The sequence below is a fragment of the Triticum urartu genome, chromosome 7, assembly GCF_003073215.2.
Source record: "Triticum urartu cultivar G1812 chromosome 7, Tu2.1, whole genome shotgun sequence".
Classification (NCBI taxonomy): Eukaryota; Viridiplantae; Streptophyta; class Magnoliopsida; order Poales; family Poaceae; genus Triticum; species Triticum urartu.
The window spans coordinates 351,375,041-351,381,735 of NC_053028.1; the positions used below are offsets into that span (position 1 = coordinate 351,375,041).

The following is a 6,695-nucleotide window of genomic DNA, read 5'->3' on the forward strand; positions in this document are numbered from 1 at the left end:
AAGCATACCATACAATGCCCTGCATAGTGCTCCTCGCTGAGCCTAATTGTGCAAGTATCTTCATCCCATAGAGCTCCACTTAAATTCTTCAAATTGACCACCTTCGTCCCAATCTTCCTCCACTTCTTGAGATGGTTTTTGACTTGCTCTCCGGTGACAGAAAGCTTGAATTGCTCGTTCAAAACAGCAGCACATTGTCTATGATGCACATCCCTGAATCCACTTGACGTTCTCTTCCCATCAGCAACAAGACCAGCCAAAAAACCAAGCATGGTTTTTGCCATGGCATTGGTCCAAACAATGATCCCAGCTCTCCCGGAGTTCCCACTTGCAGCTTCAACACTCTCCATTTCTGTCCAAACAATAAAAGATACAATCTGTCCAGCCATCAAATAAATTCAAATGTAGTTGCATAAACATCACAAATACATGGTTCAACTTTAGTAAATGATACAATCTGCCCAGCCATCAAATAAATTCAAATGTAGTTGCATAAACATCACAAATACATGGTTCAAATTTAGTACATGATACAATCTGCCCAGCCATCAAATAAATTAAAATGTAGTTGCATAAACATCACAAATACATGGTTCAAATATATGGAGTGTGCTACACTCATAGATTAGCATACATTAGTTGTCTATCTTCCCACATTTGGGCTGCCATTTGTGTCCTACGGTCTACCACGGCCCTAATGTCACTTGCTTGTTGCCTTGATGTTCGAATTGGTTGGGTGGTCCATGTCACTTCCGGTATAATAAATTCATCAATCCCTTGTGACAGTGCATAATTATGAAGAACACAACAAGCTATAACAAGGTCAACTTGCACCGGGAAAGAGAAGAATGGTTTGGCATCATCTAAAATTTTGAAGCGCCTCTTCAGAGATCCAAAAGCCCTCTCTACCGTCACCCGTAGAGATGAGTGCCTAAGGTTGAACAGCTCCCTATCATTTTGGACTGGATTGTTGCCCCGCTCGTTCAAATGGTACCTCACACCACGAAAAGGGGGCAAGAACCCAGGCTTTGCTCCATAGCCAGCATCAACTAGGTAGAACTTTCCTTAAAAAACAATAATTGGTGACAATGGTTCTTGTAAGGTAATAACAAATGGACAATTTTCTATCTTAGGCAACTTCTTACCCGGTGGTACTTGTAAGCCCCTCTCACGCGTTAATGCATCAGCTAAAATAGTAGCATCATGTGCTGACCCTTCCAAACCAGCTAACACATATGTGAAGCGTAGATCAAAATCTACCGCTGCCATCACATTTTGAGTGGTGAAGGCCTTCCTACCCCAAAAAGAATGCTCCACATCTTTGGTAACACCTGCTCGCACATGTGTACCATTGATTGCTCCAATACAATCCTATATAGTGACAGGTATTAATAAACGGCATATCATATAACCTAGATAGCTAACGAATAGTTTCTGAATTTACCTTAAAATATGGGTCAAATCGATGATTTCCTGCAATTTTTGTGGGGTCTCCAATGATGGCGGCGTTATGTAATCATTACGAAGCTCGCCTATGGCATGAAGAACCTTTCTAAAATAGATGCTGGTTGTGCCGTATGATCTACAAAAATTGGCTGAAATAACCCTATTCCGAAGGTTATGCCCAATTGTATGCAAAAACGTCGCTAATTGTTGCTCCACGCTAAGATGTGGACTGTCTTCTAGAAATTTGCGATCCCTGAGTATGCCACACAAGCGAAAGAATGCAGCTCTTTCAAACCTTAACATGTTTTTACATAACACATCGCTTTGCCAAATTTTTTGATCTAGATAATCATATCTGATTCGATCTCTTTCATGCATTGGGCCATATGTAATACGTGCTCTTCTCTTCCTTATTATAGCTCGAACAATGACTGCAATTGCAACAAGTGTGACAAAAACAGCGGCTCCCCTAACCATCCTTTTTCTTTTGTTCATCTTCTTGACCATCTATAATTGATGCATGCTATCAAAATTATTACACATCACCACATATTGCAAATATGTACTGGACAACAACAAATTGAACAAAAAGATGTATGATACAACAACAATTGGAGCAAAAAAATATACTGGACATCAGCATGTACAAGGGGAGAGGAAGAGGAGTTTGTACCTTCAAGTGAGATGGTTGTGCTTCGCTCTGCCGCCGCGCCGGTGTAGCACCTAGACCCTGCTTTCTTCCCCTTCTAACCTGCAGATCGAGTGAGGGGGGTGAGAAAATGGATCGAGGGAGAGCTATGTAAAACGCAAGAGTGAGGGAGATGGGCCAGCGGCGCGCGAATGCGAGGGAGATGGGCCGTCGGCGCGGAACAACTGTAGAGGGGCAGCGGCGCAGAGAGGAAGAGGGCCAGCGACGCAGAGAGGGAGAGGGCCGGTGGCGGAGAGAGGGAGAGGGAAGGCGGCATGCGAGAGCTGGAGAGGGGCGGCGGAGCAGCGAGGGAGATGGACGGCGACGCAGAGAAGGAGAGGGACGGCGGCGCAGAGGAGAGGGAGGGACGGCGGCGCAGAGGAGAGGGAGGGAGGAAGAGGGGCGGCGGCGCACCTGTGCGGGAGGAAGGAGGAGAGCAGCGATAGGGTTGGGGGAGAGATGAGCTGTTCCGCGTGGTTTCCTCGATTTGGAGGTCTCAGCGCATTCCGCATCTCAGCCGAATATTCGCTTATCGGGGTCGAGTGGGTTCTGTTCCGGTTGGCCTACCAAACACTGGAACAAGGCTAGTAACGGGTCCGACCCATGACATTTCGGCCCGTGACTACAACCAAACACACCCTATGTTTTTTGCTTCTTTCCGGGTTGCTTCCCTCGTTAGTTTCGGTTCCGATCCAGAGTTGTGAGGATTCGTTCGACTACGTCTGTTTGTCTTCTTCATGGATCCGTTCTTCTTCCTTGCGGGATTTCAGGCAAGATGACCATACCCTCGAAATCACTTCTATCTTTGCTTGCTAGTTGTTCGCTCTATCGCTATGTCGCGCTACCTACCACTTGCTATATCATGCCTCCTATATTGCCATGTGAAGCCTCTAACCCACCTTCCTAGGAAACCGTTGTTTGGCTAAGTTACCGCTTTTGCTCAGCCCCTCTTATAGCGTTGTTAGTTGCAGGTGAAGTTGAAGATTGTTCCATGCTGGAACATGGATATGTTGGGATATCACAATATCTCTTATTTTAATTAATACATCTATATACTTGGTAAAGGGTGGAAGGCTCGGCCTTATGCCTGGTGTTTTGTTCCACTCTTGCCGCCCTAGTTCTGTCATACCGGTGTTATGTTCCTTGATTTTGCGTTCCTTACGCGGTTGGGTGTTATGGGAACCCCTTGACAGTTTGCTTTGAATAAAACTCCTCCAGCAAGGCCCAACCTTGGTTTTACATTTTCCAACCTATTACCCTTCCCTTGGGTCGGCCAACCCGAGGGTCATCTTTATTTTAACCCCCCCGGCCAATGCTTCTCTAAGTGTTGTTCTGAACCAGATCCCCTTGCGGCGCCACCTCGGGGAAACTTGAGGGCTGGTTTTAGCTGTACGTAGTGTTCATCCGGTGTTGCCCTGAGAACGAGATATGTGCAGCTCCTATAGGGATGTCAGCGCATCGGGCGGTCTTGCTGGTCTTGTATTATCATTGTCGAAATGTCTTGTAACCGGGATTCCGAGACTGATCGGGTCTTCCCGGGAGAAGGAATATCCTTCGTTGACCGTGAGAGCTTGTGATGGGCTAAGTTGGGACACCCCTGCAGGGTTTTGAACTTTCGAAAGCCATGCCCGCGGTTATGTGGCAGATGAGAATTTGTTAATATCCGGTTGTAGAGAACTATAAACTTAACTTAATTAAAATGCATCAACCGCGTGTGTAGCCGTGATGGTCTCTTCTCGGTGGAGTCCGGGAAGTGAACATAGTTCTTGTGTTATGCTTGAACGTAAGTAGTTTTAGGATCACTTCTTGATCATTTCTAGCTTCTCAACCACTGCGTTGCTTCTCTTCTCGCTCTTATTTGCGTATGTTAGCCATCATATATGCTTAGTGCTTGCTGTAGCTCCACCTCACTACCTTCCCCTACCCATAAGCTTAAATAGTCTTGATCTCGCGGGTGTGAGATTTGTTCGCACACGAACACGTCACCGTGTACCCTCGACGTCGAGCATATATGCAGGACACGTCGCCGAAGGAGGCTCACCGGAAGCGCGATACGCAAGACAATCCGGCGAGCTCTTTTGAAGACCCGACACCCCACGTGGCCAGGAGAGACCCCGTCTGGACGCACGCCGGTGATGGGCTGCCCTAGGTCGGTTCACCCGCCCCTAGGGCTTCGTAGATCGAAGCTCTCCGAAGCGAAGAACACCGATGAACGAGAAGCAGAAAACTAGGGTAGGAGATGAAAGTTTGTAGATGTGTTTTGCGATTGTGTGTTGTTGTTCAATCGGCCGTCACCCCTTAGGTATATAAGAGGCGGCTGGACTTCCCGTGCAAAGAAAAGGCTTGGATTCACGTCCAAAACCCTAGTTTGGGTCCAACTCGTAGTCAAACTTTCCAAAACGGTTCGGTTTACAACCTGGCTGCACCTTGCGGGTCATGTTTGAGGCAGTAAACGACCTTGGATGGAAACGAGTCCAAAAGCAATCTTGAGCGTTTCGATGAGACGAAAAACTTTTGTGTTGAACATTTTTTGATCAGAGGTCATCTTTAAGGTCAAATCGCTCCCATAAAACGGACTGTTACGCAAAACACCCGTTCCCTCGCGCTACCCATCAGACATAGGTCTGGTGGGGCGCGCCACATCACGCCTCATGACAGGGCTGCACTCCGATAGCTCTAACTTTTGCATACGAACTCGGATTGATACGATTTTTACATCGAAATCGATCGTTTCGACGAGACGAAGACAATCCCTGTAGATCATTTTTCCATACGAGTCGGTCTTGAGGGCGTAATGAGCCGAATAGTGTTCTGAATACAAAATCTCAGTATTTCAAACACAACTTCAGCCTGCGAGATGAGATAGGATGGCGATGGCCCAAACTTCAAAGATGTTCATATCGACAATATGGAACTTTTTTATATAAATCACTTCTCCATTTGAGGCCATATTAATTAAGTTCTTGACCGTGCCAAAATCTAGTGTCAACACATGCCCCCTTGTTTTTCGGCAAAGCTAGCGTGCCGAAAAATAACTTGTACCTTGTTTGTTCTAAGGGCGATGTCAACACTCCATCGGCCATTTATAGTTTCTTAGGGCGATAATTATATATCGGACATGTTTATGCTAAGGGCGATAGCTATTTATCGGCCATGTCGTTGCTTAGGATGATAGTGACATATCGGCCATTGCCTATCTAGGCTTCTTGCCACACACTTGGGTGATATTTCTTTAAATATTTGCCATTGAGAGCTCGAGGTAATAATGTGCCTTGTACGGATTCCACCAAATATGAGTTTCCGGGAACCACTCTTGTAATCTTAAAAGGACCTTCCCAACTTGGAGACCACTTCCCGAATTTTCTATCTTTTGAACCAATTGGTAGAATCACCTTCCACACAAGATCGCCAACTTGAAAATTCTTCAACTTGACCTTCTTATTGTAATCTCTTGCCACCCTCAACTTATCTCTCTCTCTATGGCATTCAATGCAGACAAACATTTATCGGCGACTTCATCAATATTGTCCATCATCAAGTTATAGAAGTCCACCGCCGATAAATCATTTTGTTTGGCTATTCTCAAAGCATTCAAATTCACTTCCACTGGTAAAACGGCCTCTTGACCATATACGAGCTCATATGGAGTTACCTTTATAGCACCAAGCCTTGAGATTCTGTGCGCCCACAAAGCTTCGGACAATATCTCATGCCATCTCCTTGGATTATCCTCAATCTTCTTCTTGATGAGTTTGATTAAAGTTTTATTGCTAGACTCAGCTTGTCCATTGGCTTGGACATAATACGGAGAGGAATTGAGCAACTTTATGTTATAAGATTTGGCAAATTCTCTAACTTGGTGTGACATAAAAGATGAGCCTTAATCTGTAGTCATCGTTTGAGGAATGCCGAATCTATGAATAATGTGCTCGGTTATGAATTTAATTACCTCCACATGTGTCATGTTCTTGAGAGGTACTGCTTCAGACCATTTAGTGAAAAATCGGTTGCCACCAATACGAACCGATGCCCCTTTGAGGAAGACGGATGAATTTGTCCAATAAAGTCTAAACCCCATCCTCTGAAAGGCCACGGCTTGATAATGGGATGTAACATAGCAGCAGGAGCCAACTGAATATCACCAAATTTTTGACAAGCTTCACACCCTTTGTAATATCTGAAGCAATCATTAATCATAGTCGGCCAATAAAATCCAGCATGTCGTAGCAATCATTTCATCTTGGGAGCCAACTGATGAGTGCCACAAATACCTTCATGGACCTCCCCAATAGCAACTCTCGCTTGGTCCTCGTCCAAGCACTTTAGAAGAACATCATCAACCGTTCGGCGATAGAGATAATCATCTCTCATTGTGTATTTAAAAGCCATACGCCGAACAACCCTGTCCACCCTTCTACTAGGATCACACAAATAATCAACAACGGGTTTCCTCCAGTCTTGATTTTCCCCTGCATTGAATATTTCATTAGTGGCCGAAACGGTGGGCTCCGGTTCGGCCTCCCCTCTGTTGGCAAGACTAGACATCGGCCTTTGAGAAATA

General features: G+C 45.5%; 1 long non-coding RNA gene across 1 annotated transcript; it reads right to left on the minus strand.

Moving 5' to 3' along the window:
- Positions 1-281: 281 nt before the first annotated feature.
- On the minus strand, positions 282-2,599 carry LOC125521363. The gene is made up of 3 exons (XR_007289216.1): positions 2,549-2,599; positions 2,120-2,197; positions 282-352 (listed from the first exon to the last, which is right to left on the minus strand). It is a non-coding gene; the product is annotated as an uncharacterized LOC125521363 (long non-coding RNA).
- Between the last annotated feature and the right edge of the window lie 4,096 nt (positions 2,600-6,695).